This window comes from Carcharhinus amblyrhynchos, chromosome 10 (genome assembly GCF_965287045.1).
Source record: "Carcharhinus amblyrhynchos chromosome 10, sCarAmb.v2.hapA, whole genome shotgun sequence".
In the NCBI taxonomy this organism is placed as follows: Eukaryota; Metazoa; Chordata; class Chondrichthyes; order Carcharhiniformes; family Carcharhinidae; genus Carcharhinus; species Carcharhinus amblyrhynchos.
The window spans coordinates 104,231,872-104,251,566 of record NC_137333.1 but is presented as its reverse complement, the minus strand read 5'-3'; the positions used below and the strand labels follow the sequence as shown (position 1 = coordinate 104,251,566).

General features: G+C 44.7%; 1 protein-coding gene across 2 annotated transcripts in view; it reads left to right on the top strand.

Annotated features, from left to right (window-relative positions):
* The window catches only part of rsf1a (remodeling and spacing factor 1a), a 99,095-nt gene that overhangs the window by 43,225 nt on the left and 36,175 nt on the right, over positions 1 to 19,695 (top strand). The window lies entirely within an intron of this gene.

Here is a 19,695-nt window from a genome sequence, read left to right as displayed (position 1 = left end):
AGGCTGCGTCCTCAGCCCCTTACTATATTCCTTATACACCTATGACTGCGTGGCCAAATTATGCTCAACCCCACCGTAGTGCGTCGCACGTCAAACACTGGTGAGACAGATTATAGTAAGGCGATAGAGAACCTGGTGAAATGGTGTGATGACAATCTCTCCCTTAATGTCAGTAAAACGAAAGAAATAGTCATTGACTTCAGGAAATGCAGTGGAAGACATGCTCCTGTTTACGTCGAAGGTGATGAAGTGAAGATGGTCAAGACTTCAAGTTTCTACGTGTCCGGATCACTAACAACCTGTCCTGGTCCCTCCATGCTAACTAAGAAAGCCCACCAATGCCTCTACTTTTTCAGGAAGCAAAGGAAATTTAGCACATCGAATACAACTCTCACCAACTTCTACAGATGCACCAAAGAAAGCATCCTTTCCGGATGCATCACAGTTTAGTATGGCTCCTGTTGTGACTGAGACAGCAAGAAACTACAAAGGGTTGTGAATGAAACCCAGTTCATCATGTAAACCAGCCTTCCATCCATTGACTCCATCTAACTTCCTTGGGAAAGCAGCCAGCATAATCAAGAACCCCATGCACCCTGGACGTACTCTGTTCCACCTTCTGTGGGACGAAGTAAGCTTTTAGGTCTACACGTACAGCGTCAGCATGTATCCCCATACTGACACTATACAATTTTGTCTTTTAAAAAGCATTTAGACAGTTGCGTGGCTAAGATGGGTATAGAGGGATATGGGCCAAATGCGGGCAGTTGGGATTAGCTTTGGGCTTTAAAAAAATAGCGGCATAGGTAAGTTGGGCTGAAGGGTTTGTTTCCATGCTGTAAATCTCTATGACTATAGTTAAGAAAGCCTCTACTTTCTCAAAAGACGAAGGAAATTTGGCATGTCAGCTACGACTCTCTCCAATTTTTACAGATGCACCACACGGAAAGCATTCCTTCTGGTTGTATCAGAGCTTGGTATGGTTCCTGCTCTGCCCAAGACCATAAGAAACTTCCAAAAGCTTGTGAAGGTAGCCCAATCCATCAAACAAGCCTCCCATCCATTGACTCTGTCTACACTTCCTGCTGCCTCAGCAAAGCAGGTGGTATTATTAAGGACCCCATGCATTCTCTCTCCCACCTTTTTCCATCGGGAAAAAGATGCAAAAGTCTGAAGCGACATACCAACTGACTCAAGAACAGCTTCTTCCCTGCTTCTGTCAGACTTTTGGGCAGACCTACCTTGCACTAAGTTGATCTTTCTCTACACCCTAACTACTCTCTCGTTTCCTTCTCTCTGAACGGTATGCTTTGTCTGCATAACGCGCAAGAAACAGTACTATTCACTGTATGTTAATACTTGTGACAATAAGCCAAATCAAATCATGGAGAAGTCTCAGAACGTGTACCACCTAACTCGAGAACAGCTTCTTGCCTGCGACTGTCAGACTTTCAAATGGTCCTATCACATATTAAGCTGATCTTTCTCTTCACCCTATCAGTAACTGTAACACTATATATTCTGCATCTTGTCTTTCCTCCCCTGTGTACTCTATGAATGGTATGTTTTGTCTGTATTACAGACAAGAAACAGTACTTTTCATTGTATTCCAATACGTGACAATAATAATTCAACTGCTGTCTATTTTCAATGCTAGGACTCATCACAGCACAACCTTGTTACTGTATTTTTTGATGTCTTTTTACGCATAGCTGTCAGCTTTGATCAAGTCTCCCTTTATATCCTCAACATTAATTCAATCTAGTCAACCAGAGCCAGTTCAGCGTTCCTTTGTGTATTTCTATTAAGTTCACAAAGACAAATAAAGACTTATCCCAGATGCCTGTCTCTCTTCTCTTGATATACCCTTTATCTGAAACATTGGATTCATAAGCCCACTTGCTTATTTTGCTTAATCAGGTCATCTATGATGACTCAGAACTAAACTGGCTGCCACGATGCACTGTCACTCTCTCAAGAACAGTGTGTCGAGGAAATAAAAGGCTCAAGCTTACGCTTTAGGGACATGGGTTCAAATCCCAGTGTAGTGTCTGGTGAAATTTAAATTCAATTAAGCAATCTGGAATTGAAAGGCATCTTGGTAATTGTGAGCATTCACTAGTGGGAAGGAATACTGGCATCCTTACCTAGTCGGCCAACGTGTGACTCCAGATCCACAGCAAAGTGGTTAACTCTTAACTGTCCTCCCAGATGGTTTAGCAAATGACTGACATTTCTCTAGCAGTTTGATACAACTAACAGGAATAATCATAGAACCTTACAGAGCAGAGAAGGCCATTTGGCTCATTGTTGCTGGTGCAGGCTCAATCTTACCCAGGCCCTATCCCCATCACCCCATGTAGTTATCCTACTAATCTCCCTTACACTAAGGGGCAATTTACCATGGCCTGTTAACCCAACTTGCACACCTTTGGACCATGGGAGAAAATCGGGAGTACCTGGTGGAAACCCACATAGGCACAGGAAGAACGTGCAAACTTCACAGAGGCTGGTATTGAACCTGGGTCCCTGGTACATCGAGGTAGCAGTGCTACCCAGTGTGCCACCGAACAAAGAGCAACCACCATTGACCTAAGCACATGACGCCCAGTTGGCTGTAAAGCACTCCTTACTAACATCTGGTGACAGTTATACTCAATGAATCAAACATGGGGACATATTAATTAGCAGGTGTAGGCCACTTAGCCTTTCAATTCTGCTCCACCATTCAGTACTAACATGGCTGATCTGATTATAATCTCAACTCCACATTCCTGCCTATACTGATAACTTTTTAATCCCCCTGTTGATCCCTCTTGATCAACCTTAAAAATATTCAAAGACTCTGCTTCCACTGCCTTTTGAGGAAGAGTTCTTAAGAGCCACTACTTTCGGAAGGAAGAAAATTCTCCTCATCTCTATCTTAATTTTACTTCTGAACAGTGACCCCCTAGTTCTGGATTCCCCCACAGGAGGAAACTTCCTCTCCACATCCAGTCTCTCAAAATCCCACAGGATCTTAAAGGTTTCAATCAAGTTCCCTCTTGTACATTGAACTCTACTGGATATAAACCCAACCTGTCCAACCTTTTCTCACTAGATAACCTGCCCAATCTTGATACTAGTCTAGTAAACCTTCTCTGAACTACTTCTGAAGCATTTACATCTTAAAGATATTTGGTGCTCCAAACATGGCCTCTCAGTGCCATGTGCAACTGAGGCATAACTACTTTTGTAATCGCTTGCCCATCCCTAATTGCCCTTGAGAAGGTGGTGGTGAGCTGCCTACTTGATCTGCTGCAGTACTTGCTGCATCTGCACACTGGTCTTTTGTGATTCATGCACTAGGAAACCCAGACCCTTCTGAACCTCAGAGTCTTCAATCCCTCTCCATTTAGATAATGTGCTTTTTAAAATTTTTTCTGCCTTGATCATCAGTAAAATGATGGAAAAATCATCGGCAGTTCTATCAAGTTGCACTCCCTTAGCAATAACCCGCTCATGAATGCTTAATTTGTGTTTCGTCAGAGTCACTCAGTTCCTGACCTCATTTCAGCCTTGGTCCAAACATAGACAAAAGAGCTAAACTCCAGAGATGAGGCAAGCGTGACTGCCCTTAACGTAAAGGCAGTATTTGACCGAGTATGGCATTAAGGAGTCCTCACAAAACTGGAGACAGTGGGAACTGGAAGAGCAGGAATCCCCTTGACTGGTTGGAAGCATCCCTGGCACAAAGGAAGATTATTGTGGTGGTTGAAGGTCAATCATCTCAATTCCAGGACATCACTGCAGACCCAAAATTTTTAGCCGCTTCATTTATGACTTTCCTTCCATCATAAGTTCAGAAGTATGGATGTTCACACTGTGAATTTTCGGTATTTTTCATGACTCCCTAGATACTGCAGCAGTCCATTTCCAAATGCAGTAAGACCTGAATAATATCCAGGCTTGGGCTGATAGGTGGCAAGTAACATTCGTGCTTCGAGTGCCAGATAATGACATCTCCAACAAGAGAGGATTCAAACCGTTGCCTCTTAACAATCAATGACATTACTTTTGTATATTAGAGATTTACTGTACTCGGGATAGAGTTAAAACAATAGAGCTTTATCTACAGGTGTGCATTCACCTACGTGGCTGGTTCTTCTTTGCCTGTTTCCCTACCTAAGTGACATGAATATATTAGTACAACAGAGCTTTAGTAACCTTCTAAAAATTAATACAAATACATAACAATTACCATCATGGAATCACCCACTATCAACATTCTGGGGGTTACCCTTGACCAGAAACTGAACTGGACTAGCCAGATCAATACCATGGCTACAAGAGCAGATCAGAGGCCAGGAATCCTGTGGCAAGCAACTCACCTCCTGACTCTAAAGCCACATGACCGTCTACAAGGCAGAAGTCAGGAGTGTGATGGAATACTTGCCACTTGCTTTGACCATTGCAGCTCCAAAATTATTCCATCTCCAGGAACCTCCCAAAGCTCATTTGACAATACTCTCCAAACCCACGACTGCTACCATCAGGAAGGACAAGGTCAGCAGATACATGGCAACACTTCCAACTGGACATTCCCTTCCAAGTCACTCACTACCCTGGCTTGGACATATATCGCTGTTCCTTCAATGTCACTGAGTCAAAATCCTCTAACTCCCTTCTTAAAAGCATTGTGGGTGTACCTGCACCACATGGACTGCAGAGGTTCAAGAAGACAGCTCACTATTTTCTTAAGGCAATTAGTAACAGGCAATAAATGCTGGCCTAGCTAGTGACATCACATCTAGTCAGTGAATAAAAAGAAATGGACAAACTCATATCTTCCTACATTATGCTCCATTTATCTGATCTTTGCTATGCCCCATTGTAGTCATTTATGTCCTCTTCCCAATTATTTTCTTGTATTTGTGTCATTAGCAAATTTTGCAATCATGTCTTTGGTCCTTTCATCCAAGTCATTTATAGATTTTATATAATGTTGAATCCCCAGCACTGATCCCTGTGGCACACTACTTGTTATATCCTGCTCCCTGTCTCCCTCTGTTTTTGAATAAAGAAGTTACATTTGCTATTTTCCAATCTAACAATCAATTCCTTGATTGTAGGGAACTTTGAAAAAGTAAGACGAATGCATCAGTTATCTCCCTCTTCGTACTTCACCCTTCAAGACCCAAGTGTGAAATATGTCCAGACCAGGGGATTTGTCAGCCTGCAACCCCAAAAATTTGCTCAATCCCACTGCCCTGGTGATTGTATCAAGATCCTTCCTTTTCTTGATTTACAGCTTTTTCTGAGATGTTACTTCTATCCTTTATAATGAAGACAGATGCAAAATACCTATTCAATAAATCCGTCATCTCCCCACTTACCATTATCAGTTCCGCAGATATCATCTTTATATTTCTTGTACTCTACCTTTTCCTTCCTCATTAATCATTTGTCATTCTTTGCTGTGTTTTTATATTCTATCCAGTCTTCTGACTACACTCATATGGGCAGCACGGTGGCACAGTGGTCAGCACTGCTGCCTCACAGCGCCAGGCACCTGGGTTTGATTCTCAGCTTGGGTCACTGTGTGAAGTCTGCATGTTCTCCCTGTGTCTGCATAGGTTTCCTCCCATAGTCCGAAATACATGCTTGTTAGCTGCATTGGCCTTGCTAAATTCTCCCTCTTACCCGAACAGGTGCCGGAGTGTGGCAACTAGGGGATTTTCACAATAACTTCGTTGCAGTGTTAATGTAAACCTACTTGTGATTAATAAATAAACTTTTCTTTGTGAAATTACATGCTTTTTCTTCAAGTTTGACACCATCGTTAACTTTTTTAGTTGACTACGGATGACAGCTCCCCCCACCACCCCCTGGAATTTTCTACCTGATCTGTGTATTTCGAAATGTCCCTAACCGTCTGTCACTGGATCTCTGTTGACCTATCTCTCAACTTAATTTGGCAATTCACTTTAGCTAGCTCTGTTTTCTTGCTGGCATACTTTCCCTTATTTACATTTAAAGTACTAGTTTTTACACTCTTTCTCAAACTGAAAGTAAAATTCAATCATGTTATGATTGCTGCTACCTGGGAGTGCCTTCATTTTGATGTTATCAATTAATTCTATCATGTTGCACAATACTGGGTCTAGTATAGCCTGCTGTCTGGTTGGCTCAGAACGTGCTGTTCTAAGAAACTATCCCAAAAACATTCAATGAGCTCCTCATTAATGCTTCCATTGCCCATCTTAGATTTTCTAGTCTGTTTGTAGATTTAAGTCCCCCATGGTTATTGTTATACCTTTTTGATATGCTCCCATTATCTCTTCCTTTATACGCTATCAAACTGTGTAGTTACAATTAGGAGGCCTGTATACCTCTCCCATAAGTGACTTGCTTTTATCATTTCTCACCTCGACCCAAACCTCTTCTATGTCCAGAGTATCCTGAGCTTGGATCATCCTCCTCCAACGTGTTAATACCATCATTAATTAAGAGGCGCCCTCCACCTTTTCCTAAATGTCACAAACCCTTCAATATTGAGGTCCCAATCTCTTTCATTCTAGCCATGTTCCTGTAATGGCTGTAAAAAGTCTGACAACACCAGGTTTTAGTCCAACCTATTTATTTGATAATATTCTCACAAGCTTTCGAGGGGTTACCCACTTCGTCAGGTGAATGGAGAGTTCTGGCCTCAGAACTCTCCATTCACCTGACGAAGAGGGTAACCCCTCGAAAGCTTGTGAGAATATTATCAAATAAATAGGTTGGACTAAAACCTGGTGTTGTCAGACTTTTTACTGTGTTTACGCCAGTCCAACGCCGGCATACCCACATCCTGTAATGGCTACCATAGTCATAGAAGTTTATGGCAAGGAAACAGGCCTTTTGGTCCAACTTGTCCATGCCACTAAGCTAGTCCCAATTGCCCGCATTTGGCCTATACCTTCTATACCCATCTTATCCATGTAACTGTTTGTTTTTTAACAGACAAAATTGTACCCGCCTCAACTACTATCTCTGGCAGCTCATTTCTGACACTTACCATCCTCTGTGTGGCAACAATTGTTCCTCTGGACCTTTTTTTTATTCCTCCCCTCTTATTTTAAACCTATGTCCTCTACCTTTGGGAAAAAGTGTTGACTATCTTGCTGATCTATGCCCCTCATTATCTTGTAAACCTCTATAAGATCACCCCTAAACCTCCTATGCTCCAGTTTGTACTTATTTCTACTTGTGTTATCAATGCATCTCTATTGTTTCAAATAGAACATAGAACATTACAGCGCAGAACAGGCCCTTCGGCCCACGATGTTGCGCCGACCAGTTAAAAAACAATGACCCACTAACCTAAACCAATCCCTTTTCGTCCATAAACCTATCCACGGATCTCTTAAACGCCCCCAAACTAGGCGCATTTACAACTGCAGCAGGCAGGGCATTCCAATCCCTCACCACCCTCTGGGTAAAGAACCTACCCCTGACATCCGTCCTATAACTACCCCCCCCTTAATTTAAAGCCATGCCCCCTCGTGCTAGCTTTCTCCATCCGAGGAAAAAGGCTATCACTGTCCACCCTATCTAAACCTCTAATCATCTTATATGTTTCAATAAGATCCCCTCTTAGCCACCTTCTTTCCAGTGAAAACAACCCCAAATCCCTCAGTCTCTCCTCATAGGACCTCCCCTCCATACCAGGCAACATCCTGGTAAACCTCCTCTGCACCCTCTCCAAAGCCTCCACGTCCTTCCTGTAATGTGGGGACCAGAACTGCACACAGTACTCCCAAGTGCGGCCGCACCAGAGTTGTGTACAGTTGCAACATGACGCTGCGACTCCTAAATTCAATCCCCCTACCAATAAACGCCAAAATAGCGCCTTCAGTTTAGGCCTTTTTATTATTTTTGTAGCATCTAGTCCTACCTGCTGATTTACTGTTTTAAATTTGTACACTCTGTCCCTACCTGTCACGTTCTGTTCATTATTTCCCACATTAGTACCTTTCTCTGTTGCCTTGTCCACTGGTATCCAGAAGTTGCAGGAATGACACATCACCTGTCCTGCTACTAATTTATTTTCGTTTATAAATGTATTAATCTTACTTCAAATTACTGTTATTTTAAATCTTAGAAATAGAATAGATTGCAACAATTTACTGAATATTCACCAAACAGCTTGCTGCTTCTCCTAAAATAGAGCAGGATGAGAGGTCACACGACACCAGGTTATAGTCCAATAGGTTTATTTGAAATCATGAGCTTGCGGTGAAATCACTTCACCTGACGAAGGACCTTGTGATTTCAAATAAACTTGTTGGACTATAACCTAGTGTCATGTGACCTCATCTTGTCCACCCCAGTCCAACACCAGCATCTCTACAGCATGGCCTCCATAAAATAGAACCAATTCCTAAAGAGGGAAAAAGTTAGAAAAAGCAAAAGTACCTCATTTCACTCCTCACTGATCTTCAGCTCACCAAACTCTTTCACCAGTGTCGTTGCACTGAAACTGTCTGAATTTATTCATTCTGAACAAAGGAACTAACTGAGCGGCAAGTAACAGTTCAAGCTAGCTTCCTTAATTACTACTTCAGCTGTATTTAATTAAACATGAACCTAACTTCACCATAACAATTCCTGGCTATGTCCTGTCCAACCAGCAGGATACACTCAATAGACATGGCAGCACAGTGATATACGTTGAAGAAGGAGTAGCCTTGCGAGTTATCATTCATGATGCTGAACCCCATGAAATATCATAGGATCAGGCCAAATATGGGCAAGCAAACCTCCTGCTGATTGCCACCTACTGCCCCCCTGCCCCGAGCTAATGAATCAGTGCTCTTCCATGTTGAGCACTACTTGGAAGAAGCACTGGAAGGTAGCAAGGGCTAAGGATGTACTCCCATTGGCTTGATGGGCATTGATGTCCCCCAATGGGAGTGCATGGACTGAGCCAGTCAAGCCCTGAACGACATATATGCCAGACAGTGCCTTCAGTGTGTGAGAACCAACAAGAGGGAAAAATCTACTTGATTTCACCCTCGCCATTCTACTTAGAACGATAGAACCATAAAACGCTACATCACAGAAACAGGCCTTTTGGCACTTCTTGGCTGTGCGGAACTATTTTTCTGCCTAGTCCTGCTGACTTGCACCTGGACTATATCCCTCCACACCTGTCTCATCCATGTACCTGTCCCAGTTTTTCATAAATGTTGAAAGTGAGCCCGCGTTTACCACTTCATCTGGCAGCTCATTCCACGCTCCCATCACAGTCTGTGTGAAGACCCCCCCCAACCAAATATTCCTTTTAAACTTCTCCCCCTTCACCCTTAACCCATGTCCTGTAGTTTTTTTCTCCCCTAGCTTCAGTGGAAAAAGCCTGCTTGCATTCACTCTATCTATACCCATCATAATCTTATACACCTCTATCAAATCTCCCCCCATTCTTCTAAGCTCCAGGGAATAAAGTCCTAACCTATTCAACCTTTCTCTGTAACTCACTTATTGCGAATGCCTCTGTCAAGTGACAGTATTGACTAGAATGACCACTGCACAGGCTCCACGTGTGAGACTGCATCTTTACATTGCGGCTATCGTCCATTGTATTGTTTGGGGCTATTGCTGTGCTGCATGGGATAGGTTTAGAGCAGATCCAGCAACTCAAAGCTGGGAAGTCATGAGGCACTGGGCCATATGCAGCAGCAGAATTATATTCAAGTGTAAACTGTGACTTTGACTTGGCACTTCTCCACTCTACTATTGCCATCAAGCTGGAGCTTGTATCCTGGCTTAGTGAAAAGCGCAGGTGAGGCAGTTGCAACAGAACAGAAGAGGCTCCACAACTATATATCTCTCTCTCTCTCTCTCTCTCACACACACACACACACACACACACACACACACACACACACACACACACACACACACACACACACACACACCCCACCCCCCCCACCCCAATTCCATGGATAATATCAGAGCAGAATACAAGGCTGAAGTATTTGCATCCGTCGTCAGCCAGAAGTGCTGAAGTGGATAATAGATCTCCTGAGGTCAATATCTAGAAGTAACTGAAGGCACAGGATGTAACTGTTTACTGTACTTTGACAATAACCCAGCAGTAGCACTGAAGCTATGTGCTCCAAAACTGGAAAACTAGTTTTCTAAAAAAAAATTCACTTGAGGGATGTGAGCTTTGTTGGCTAATGCAGTATTCATTGTCCATTCCTAAGGGGAGATGGTGGGAGCAGGTACCATAGCAGCATTTAAGGGGCAACTAAACAAGTATGAATATGATTGGAATGGAAGGATGTGGGCTCCATAAGGTGTTTATAGTTTTAGTTTAGGCAGGCATCATGATTGGCGCAGGCTTGGCGTGCTGAAGGGCCTCTTCCTGTGCTGTATTGTTCTTTGATTTAATTGCCCTTGAGAAGGCAGTGTTGAATTGCCTTCTTGAACTGTGGTATAGGTACACCCACCGTGCTGTTTGAGGGGGAGTTACAGAAATTTGACCGAGCGCCAATGAAGGAGTGGGGATATAGTTCCAAGTGAGGATAATGAGTGACAAGGAGGGGAATTCTAGGTTCTGGTATTTCAGTGTATCTCCTGCCCTTCTAGATGGTAGTGATCATGAGTTTCTACCCCCATCAAGCTGTTCCAGTACAGCTGCAATTTTGGGATCTACCTAACAATGTGGAAAATTGCCTATGTTTGTCCTGTCGACAAAAGGCAGGACAAATTCCATCCAGCCAATTACCTTTCCATCGGTCAATCCTCAGTAAACTGATGGAAGGTACCATCGACAGCACTATTACGCAGCACTTACTCAGCAATAACCTGCTCACCTGATGCTCAGTTTGCCAACTATGAAGCTGGGCTAGCGCTTAATATAAAAAAGGATAGCAAGAGTTTTTATAAATATATAAAAAGGAAGAGGCTGGCTAGGGTGAACGTTGGTCCCTTAGAGGATGAGAAGGGGGACTTAGTGGTAGGGGATGGGGATATGGCGGAGGTCTTGAATAACTTTTTTGTTTCGGTCTTCACGGAGGAGGACGTGAATAATTTGCCGGATGTTAGAGATGGAAAGGTGGTAGGACTGGAGGGTCTCGATGATATTACTGTTACTAGAGAGGTGGTGCTCGACAGACTGGAGGGGCTGATTGTGGACAAGTCCCCAGGACCGGATGGAATGCATCCGAGGGTCCTGAAAGAAATGGCGGAGGTGATAGTGGATGCCTTGGTGGTTATTTTCCAGATGTCGCTGGATTCCGGGGAAGTGCCGGAAGATTGGAAAACGGCTAATGTTACGCCGTTGTTTAAGAAGGGTGCCAGGCAAAAGGCGGGGAAATTATAGGCCTGTTAGTTTAACGTCTTTTGTAGGTAAAATGTTAGAATCCGTCATCAAGGAGGAAATAGCGAGGCATCTTGAGGGGAACTGCTTGATAGAGCAGACGCAGCACGGTTTCCTTAAAGGGAAGTCGTGTCTGACAAATTTACTGGAGTTCTATGAGGATGTGTCTAGGGCGGTGGATAGAGGAGAGCCGGTGGATGTGGTCTTTCTGGATTTTCAGAAGGCGTTTGACAAGGTACCTCACAAGAGGTTATTACAGAAGGTCAGGGGGCATGGAGTTGGGGGTAGGGTGTTAGCGTGGATAGAGGACTGGTTGTCAAATAGGAGGCAGAGAGTGGGGGCCAATGGGTGCTATTTGGATTGGCGGATGGTGACTGGAGTGCCCCAGGGGTCGGTGCTGGGGCCTCAGCTATTTACCATTTATATAGATGATCTGGAGGAGGGAACTGAGTGTAGGGTGTCGAAATTTGCTGATGACACCAAAATTGGTGGAAAGGCAAATTGTGTGGAGGGTGTGGAGAGTCTGCAGAAGGATCTAGATAGGCTGGGCGAATGGGCCAGGAAATGGCAAATGGAATTTAATGTTGGCAAGTGCGAGGTGGTCCACTTTGGTAGGAATAATGGTAGGAAGGATTATTACTTATGTGGAGAAAAACTGCAGCATGCGACGGTGCAGAGGGACCTCGGGGTCCTTGTGCATGAGTCACAAAAACCCAGCTTGCAGGTGCAGCAGGTGGTCAGGAAGGCGAATGGGCTGCTGGCCTTCATCGCGAGGGGGATTGAATATAAAAGTAGGGAGGTCTTGCTGCGGCTGTATAGGGCATTGGTGAGGCCACAGCTGGAGTACTGTGTGCAGTTTTGGGCGCCGTACTTACGCAAGGATATTTTAGCCTTGGAAGGAGTGCAGAGGAGGTTTACTAGGCTGATGCCGGAGTTGAGGGGGTTGAACTATGAGGAGAGGCTGAATAAACTAGGCTTGTACTCGTTAGAGTTTAGAAGAATGAGGGGAGATCTCATTGAGACATATAAGATGATGAATGGGATGGATAGGATAGAGGTGGAGAGACTCTTCCCGCTCAGAAAGGATAGTAGGACTAGGGGGCATAGCCTCAAGATAAAGGGGGGGCGGTTTAGAACGGAGTTGAGGAGGAACTTCTTCACTCAAAGGGTGGTCAATCTCTGGAATTCTCTGCCCGTTGAAGTGGTGGAGGCTACCTCGCTAAATATTTTTAAGACGCGGGTTGATGGGTTTTTGATGAGAGAGGGGATTAAGAGTTATGGGGAGAGGGCGGGAATGTGGAACTGAGCCACGACAGATCAGCCATGATCTTATTGAATGGCGGGGCAGGCTCGAAGGGCTAGTTGGCCTACTCCTGCTCCTATTTCTTATGTTCTTATGTTCTGCCAGCATAATTCAGCTCCTCACCTCGCTACAGTCTTGGGTCAAAGAGCTGAATTTCAGATGTGATTGCCTTTAACATCAAGGCAGCATTTAACTGAGTGTGGCATCAGCTGCTCCAGAAAAATTGAAGTTGATGAGAGTAGAGGCAGGCTCTCCATTGGTTGGAGTCACACCTAGCACAAAGGAACATGGTTGCAGTTGCTGGAGGCCAAATGCCTCAATCCTAAGGCATCGTTGTAGAGTAGTGTTCTAAGCTGAAACACCAAGATTGGGGGAAAGGCAAATTGTGCGGAGGGTGTGGAGAGTCTGCAGAAGGATCTAGATAGGCTGGGCGAATGGGCCAGGAAATGGCAAATGGAATTTAATGTTGGCAAGTGTGAGGTGGTCCACTTTGGTAGGAAGAATGGTAGGAAGGACTATTACTTACATGGCGAAAAACTGCAGCAGGCGACGGTGCAGAGGGACCTCGGGGTCCTTGTGCATGAGTCGCAAAAACCCAGCCTGCAGGTGCAGCAGGTGGTCAGGAAGGCGAATGGGATAAGAACATAAGAAATAGGAGCAGGAGTAGGCCATCTGGCCCTTCGAGCCTGCCCCGCCATTCAATAAGATCATGGCTGATCTGTCGTGGCTGATCTGTCGTGGCTCAGTTCCACTTTCCCGCCCTCTCCCCATAACCCTTAATCCCCTCTCTTATCAAAAACCCATCAACCCGCTTCTTAAAAATATTTAGCGAGGCAGCCTCCACCACTTCAACGGGCAGAGAATTCCAGAGATTCACCACCCTTTGAGTGAAGAAGTTCCTCCTCAACTCCGTTCTGAACCGCCCCCCCTTTATCTTGAGGCTGTGCCCCCTAGTCCTACTGTCTTTTTTGAGCGGGAAGAGTCTCTCCACCTCTATCCTATCCATCCCATTCATCATCTTATACGTCTCAATGAGATCTCCCCTCATTCTTCTAAACTCTAACGAGTACAAGCCTAGTTTATTCAGCCTCTCCTCATAGCTCAACCCCCTCAACTCCGGTATCAGCCTAGTAAACCTCCTCTGCACTCCCTCCAAGGCCAAAATATCCTTGCGCAGGTGCGGCGCCCAAAACTGCACACAGTACTCCAGCTGCGGCCTCACCAATGCCCTATACAGCTGCAGCAAGACCTCCCTACTTTTATATTCAATCCCCCTCGCTATGAAGGCCAGCATCCCATTCGCCTTCCTGACCACCTGCTGCACCTGCAAGCTGGGTTTTTGCGACTCATGCACAAGGACCCCGAGGTCCCTCTGCACCGTCGCCTGCTGCAGTTTTTCGCCACGTAAGTAATAGTCCTTCCTACCATTGCTGGCCTTCATAGCGAGGGGGATTGAATATAAAAGTTGGGAGGTCTTGCTGCAGCTGTATAGGGCATTGGTGAGGCCGCAGCTGGAGTACTGTGTGCAGTTTTGGGCGCCGCACCTGCGCAAGGATATTTTGGCCTTGGAGGGAGTGCAGAGGAGGTTTACTAGGCTGATACCGGAGTTGAGGGGGTTGAGCTATGAGGAGAGGCTGAATAAACTAGGCTTGTACTCGTTAGAGTTTAGAAGAATGAGGGGAGATCTCATTGAGACGTATAAGATGATGAATGGGATGGATAGGATAGAGGTGGAAAGACTCTTCCCGCTCAAAAAAGACAGTAGGACTAGGGGGCACAGCCTCAAGATAAAGGGGGGGCGGTTCAGAACGGAGTTGAGGAGGAACTTCTTCACTCAAAGGGTGGTGAATCTCTGGAATTCTCTGCCCGTTGAAGTGGTGGAGGCTGCCTCGCTAAATATTTTTAAGAAGCGGGTTGATGGGTTTTTGATAAGAGAGGGGATTAAGGGTTATGGGGAGAGGGCGGGAAAGTGGAACTGAGCCACGACAGATCAGCCATGATCTTATTGAATGGCGGGGCAGGCTCGAAGGGCCAGATGGCCTACTCCTGCTCCTATTTCTTATGTTCTTATGTTCTTATCTACAGCTGCCTCATCAGTGATCCTCCTTCATCAGAAGGTCAGAAGTCAGGATGTTGACTAGTTATTGCACAGTGTTCAGCACCATTTATGAACCTTCAAGTACTGAAGCAGTCCATGTTCACATCAGCAAAGCCTGGACAACATTCTAGCTTGGGTAGATAATGGCAAGTGGCATTCGCGACACCAAATGACCATCTCCAATTGAAAGAATCTAATCATTCCCCTTTGTCATTCAACAGCATTCCTATCACTTAAGCCTTTTCCATCAAGCAACAGGGTAGTTGTTACGGGGGGCTTTAACTTTACAAATATTGATTGGAAAAGCTATAGTTCAAGCACGTTAGAGGGGTCAGTTTTTGTCCAATGTGTGCAGGAAGGTTTCTTGACACAGTATGTAGATAGGCCAATAAGAGGTGAGGCTACATTGGATTTGGTACTGGGTAATGAACCAGACCAGGTGTTAGACTTGGAGGTAGGTGAGCACTTTGGTGATAGTGACCACAATTCAGTTATGTTTACCTTAGTGATGGAAAGGAATAGGTATATACCGAAGGGCAGAAGTTATAGCTGGGGGAAAGGTAATTATGAGGCAATTAGGCGAGATTTAGGATACATAGGTTGGAGTAGGAAACTGCAAGGGCTGGGAACAACTGAAATGTGGAGCTTGTTCAAGGAGCAGCAACTGCGAGTCCTTGATAAGTATGTACCTGTCAGGCAGGGAGGAAGTGGTCGAGTGAGGGAACCGTGGTGTACTAAGGAAGTTGAATCTCTGGTGAAGAGGAAGAAGGAGGCTTATGTAAAGATGAGACGTGAAGGCTCAGTGAGGGTACTGGCGAGTTACAAATTAGCCAGGAAGGAGCTAAAGAGAGAGAGTTAAGAAGAGCTAGAAGAGGACATGAGAAGACTTGGACAGGAAGGATCAAGGAGAACCCTAAAGCTTTCTATAGGTATGTCAAGAATAAAAGATTGGTTAGGGCAAGATTAGGGCCAGTCAGGGACAGTAATGGGAAGTTGTGCGTGGAGCCTGAAGAGATAGGAGAGGCACTAAATGAATATTTTTTGTCAGTATTCACACAGGAAAAAGTCAATGTAGTGGAGGAGAATCCTGAGATACAGGCTTTTAGACTAGATGGCATTGAGGTACATAAGGAGGAGGTGTTAGCAATTCTTGAGAGTATGAAAATAGATAAGTCCCCTGGGCTGGATGGGATTTATCCTAGGATTCTCTGGGAGGCTAGGGAGGAAATTGTAGAGCCTTTGGCTTTGATCTTCATGTTGTCATTGGCTATAGGTATACTGCCGGGAGACTGGAGGATAGCAAATGTTGTTCCCTTGTTCAAGAAGGGGAGTAGAGACCATCCTGGGAATTATAGACCGGTGAGCCTTACTTCTGTTGTGGGTAAAGTTTTGGAAAGACTTATAAGAGATGGGATTTATAATCATCTAGAGAGAAATAAATTGATTAGGGATAGTCAACACGGTTTTGTGAAGGGTAGGTTGAGTTCTTTGAAAAGGTGACCAAAGAGGTAGATAAGGGTAAGGCAGTTGACATGGTGTATATGGATTTTAGCAAAGTGTTTGATAAGGTTCCCCATGGTAGGCTACTGCAGATGCATGGGATTGAAGGTGATTTAGCAGTTTGGATCAGGAATTGGCTAGCTGATAGAAGACAGAGCGTGGTGGTTGATGGGAAATATTCAACCTGGAGTTCAGTTACTAGGGATCTGCTTTGGGGCCACTGCTGTTTGTCATTTTTATAAATGACTTAGATGAGGGTGTAGAAGGATGGGTTAGTAAATTTTCTGATGACACCACAGTCAGAGGAGTTGTAGACAGTGAGGATGGATGTTACAGTTTGCAGAGGGACATAGATAAGCTGCAGAGCTGGGCTGAGAGGTGGCAAATGGAGTTTAATGCGGAAAAGTGTGAGATGATTCACTTTGGTAAGAGTAACAGGAGTACAGAATGTAGGGCTAATAGAAGGACTCTTGGTAGTGAGATCTCGGTGCACATGTGCATAGATCCCTGAAAGTTGGCACCCAGGTTGATAAGGTTGTTAAGGAGGCGTATGGTGTGTTAGCTTTTATTGGTAGAGGGATTGAATTTCGGAGCCGTGAGATCATGTTGCAACTGTGAAAAAAACTCTGGTGCGGCCGCACTTGGAGTATTGCGTACAGTTCTGGTCGCCGCATTATAAGAAAGATGTGGAAGCATTAGAAAGGGTGCAGAGAAGGTTTACCAGGATGTTGCTTGGTTTGGTGGGAAGGTCTTATGAGGAAAGGCTGAGGGACTTGAGGTTATTTTCATTAGAGAGAAGAAGGTTACGAGGTGACCTAATTGAGGCATACAAGGTGATCAGAGGGTTCGATAGGGTGGACAGTGAGAGCCTTTTTCCTCAGATGGTGATGGCTAACACGAGGGGACATAGCTTTAAATTGAGGGGTGGTAATTATAGGACGGATGTCAGAGGTAGGTTCTTTACTCAGAGGGTAGTAAGGGCATGGAATGCCCTGCCTGCAGCAGTTGTGGACTCGCCAACTTTAAGGGCGTTCAAATGGTCAGTGGATAGGCATATGGATAGCATTGGAATGGTTTAGAGGGTCATTAGATTGGTTCCACTGGTCAGCACAACATTGAGGGCTGAAGGGCCTGTACTGCACTGTAATGTTCTATGTTCTATCTATGAATGGTCTTGGGAGAGTGGGAAAAGAAACCCCCCACTATCCAATTTGATTGCGACAATTGTAACTGTCTTCAAGAAGGGAGATAAATCATACTGTGGAAGCTAGTGAGGTATTTTCCACATCCTTATCAGGTAAAAAAAAATCCTGACTTGCATTCTCATGAATTGCCTACTTCCTATGGCTGAGGACAATGTGGCTTTAAACCGAGGAACCTTTCACATTGCTCTTTGTTGCCAGACAAATCCAAGAAAAATGTTGAGGCCAATACTGGGAGCTCTTCATTCAAGTTGACAAAAACATTTGACTCAGTAAATCACTAGGCTTTGTATATTGTGCTGTAGAGATTTGGATCACCAAGAAACTTCTTCACAATCCTGCATTTGGCTTCATGATTTGACTGTAATTGTCTTGAGTGGGAGATCTGAAACAGACATCTTCAGAATGTGAATCGGGATCAAGCAAGGTTATGACAGTCCCCGTAATATTTACAGTCTACCTGGCTGTGGCTGTTCACTTCTTCAAAGAATAGCTGGCTTCTGGTATCAACATTAAATACCGTCTACATGGAAACTCCTTAGGGCTGCACAGTGGTTAGCACTTCTGCCTCGCAGCACCAGGGACCTGGGTTCAATTCCTGGCTTGGGTCACTGTCTGTGTGGAGTTTACTCGTTCTCCCCGTGTCTGTGTGGGTTTCCTCCATGTGCTCCCGTTTCCTCCCACAGTCCAAAGATGTGCAAGCTAGGTAGATTGGATATGCTAAATTCTCCGTCAGTTACCCGAACAGATGCTGGTGTGTGGGGACTAGGGGATTTTCACAGTAACTTCATTGCCATGTTGATGTAAGCCTACTTGTGACTAATAAATAAATTTTCAACCAATGTGCCAAACTGAACAGACCACCTTAAACGTACGTGATCTACAGTTTGCTGATGACACTGATGTTGTTGCCCACTCCACCAGATTTGCAAGCCATTCTGTATCTTTCATGCCAAAAAAACTTGGCTTGACCTAGAGTATTGACAAAACACAACTTGTCTATCAACCCGCATCCAGTCAACCAAATATTTCATCTCCCGTTTATGTTGGTGGAGAGAATCTGGAATATGTTGAGCACGTCCCATTTCTCTGGCAGCAGGAGTGTAATGGGATATTTCCCTGGATGAGTGTACCTCCGTGAACATTCAAGGCACTTGATATCATCCAGCATCAAACAGTCTACTTAATAAGAAATTAATCCACCACCTTAAGCATTCAATCCCTCCATGACTGATTCAATGCCAGCAGTATGTACCATAAGCAAGATGCACTGCAGCAAATTGCTAAACTTCCTTCAGCAGTACTTTCTGAACCCATGACATCTGCCTCCTGGAAGGACAAGGGCAGCAGCTGCAGGGTGGGTACCACTACCAGCACCCACAGGTTCCCCTTCAAGCCACACAACATTCTGACTTGGAAGTATGCCGCTGTTCCTTCACCGTTGCTGGGTAAACTACCTGAAACTAACAGTATTGTAGGTGTGCCACACCAGAGGATGTCTGTGACTCAAGAAGCCAGCACAAGGGAAATTAGGGATGGGCAATAAATGCCCAGCAAGTGGCACTTGCATCCCATGTAAGAGAAAAAAAATTCTGAGTACCATAAACTGACAAGAATGGGGAATATGCTTAATTGCACAGGAAATTGAATTGAATCTCCTTCTGCCTGTCCTATCAGTCCAGGGAAGTAATGTTGTCTCAACTGCTGATTTTGGGTGAATGCAACAGAGATTGGGATGGAACCTTGTGCTTCTCAATTCTGTGTGAGGCAGTGGTGTTACCAGTTGAGCCATACATGTAGATTAAGGCTATCTATTCCTTGCCTTTTGCCAGTTTTCTCCTTTCTTGATTGAATTTTTGGCTCTTTCACTGCAGTAGACTTGCATGTGCGCTGACTGATTTGTTCAAGGTGCCTATTTCATGCGCAAACATCCATCATGCAACCATAGGGGAGAGGTGCCCAACAGCTTAACCCTAGTCTGTCCTTTCCTGACATGACCCATCCTTGCCAGCTGGGGCTTACTAGATCAGAAACAATGTATGATTTGATTTTCCTTTGTTCTGGACGCAAAGGGAAATCCCACCTGTAGCCGCTGCCATGGCTGAGATTAACCACCCTGGCATAGATTGGGTATTTGAAACAAATAGTTTTCTGTTCCGCACAGTTCACTAAGTGAGCCGTCAGAGAGAGGGGGTTTCCATAGAGCAACCTTTACACATTTCACTTTTGTTCCTTCTTGTTT